Source organism: Triticum aestivum, unplaced genomic scaffold, assembly GCF_018294505.1.
Source record: "Triticum aestivum cultivar Chinese Spring unplaced genomic scaffold, IWGSC CS RefSeq v2.1 scaffold115048, whole genome shotgun sequence".
NCBI classification, from domain to species: Eukaryota; Viridiplantae; Streptophyta; class Magnoliopsida; order Poales; family Poaceae; genus Triticum; species Triticum aestivum.
The window spans coordinates 1-1,257 of record NW_025277985.1 but is presented as its reverse complement, the minus strand read 5'-3'; the positions used below and the strand labels follow the sequence as shown (position 1 = coordinate 1,257).

Below are 1,257 nucleotides of genomic sequence, written 5' to 3'. Positions count from 1 at the left end.
GGAGAGTAAGTAGTATAGGACATTATCCATTGTTAGGGAACGGTTGTAATGGTAGTGAGAATGTAGAATCGTCTTTGGAGCGGACCTGGGAGTGGCAAGCATAAGGGACGAAGACGGGGAAACATGTCGGATGCGATCATACCAGCACTAAAGCACCGGATCCCATCAGAACTCCGAAGTTAAGCATGCTTGGGCGAGAGTAGTACTAGGATGGGTGACCTCCTGGGAAGTCCTCGTGTTGCATTCCTTTTATAATTATTTTTTGCGCCTTGTGACAAACATGTCGCACGTGCGCGATATATATTAATCCCGTTATATTATGTTTGACGTTTGCGATATGTTTAAGCTCGATGCTCATTGCTCGCGCGTCTTGGGGCGGCTTTGTGGCGCGAAGAGCGCGTTCTGAAAGGGATGGAAAAAACTCGTGTTGCTGCGGTATGGAGGGAGGGGTGGAAACCGTGGAAAACTCGTCTCCGTGATTGAGCGGGAGAGTAAGTAGAATAGGACATTATCCATTGTTAGGGAACGGTTGTAATGGTAGTGAGAATGTAGAATTGTCTTTGGAGCGGACCTGGGAGTGGCAAGCATAAGGGACGAAGACGGGGAAACATGTCGGATGCGATCATACCAGCACTAAAGCACCGGATCCCATCAGAACTCCGAAGTTAAGCGTGCTTGGGCGAGAGTAGTACTAGGATGGGTGACCTCCTGGGAAGTCCTCGTGTTGCATTCCTTTTATAATTATTTTTTGCGCCTTGTGACAAACATGTCGCACGTGCGCGATATATATTAATCCCATTATATTATGTTTGACGTTTGCGATATGTTTAAGCTCGATGCTCATTGCTCGCGCGTCTTGGGGCGGCTTTGTGGCGCGAAGAGCGCGTTCTGAAAGGGATGGAAAAAACTCGTGTTGCTGCGGTATGGAGGGAGGGGTGGAAACCGTGGAAAACTCGTCTCCGTGATTGAGCGGGAGAGTAAGTAGTATAGGACATTATCCATTGTTAGGGAACGGTTGTAATGGTAGTGAGAATGTAGAATCGTCTTTGGAGCGGACCTGGGAGTGGCAAGCATAAGGGACGAAGACGGGGAAACATGTCGGATGCGATCATACCAGCACTAAAGCACCGGATCCCATCAGAACTCCGAAGTTAAGCGTGCTTGGGCGAGAGTAGTACTAGGATGGGTGACCTCCTGGGAAGTCCTCGTGTTGCATTCCTTTTATAATTATTTTTTGCGCCTTGTGACAAACATGTC

At 48.4% G+C, this 1,257-nt stretch overlaps 3 non-coding genes across 3 annotated transcripts; all 3 read left to right on the top strand.

Moving 5' to 3' along the window:
• Nucleotides 1–128: 128 nt before the first annotated feature.
• On the top strand, nt 129–247 carry LOC123178403 (5S ribosomal RNA). Its single transcript, XR_006489549.1, has one exon. It is a non-coding gene; the product is annotated as a 5S ribosomal RNA (ribosomal RNA).
• Nucleotides 248–614: 367 nt separating this feature from the next.
• LOC123178402 (5S ribosomal RNA) lies at nt 615–733 on the top strand. The gene has a single exon (XR_006489548.1). It is a non-coding gene; the product is annotated as a 5S ribosomal RNA (ribosomal RNA).
• Nucleotides 734–1,100: 367 nt separating this feature from the next.
• LOC123178401 (5S ribosomal RNA) lies at nt 1,101–1,219 on the top strand. Its single transcript, XR_006489547.1, has one exon. It is a non-coding gene; the product is annotated as a 5S ribosomal RNA (ribosomal RNA).
• The last annotated feature ends 38 nt before the right edge of the window (nt 1,220–1,257 follow it).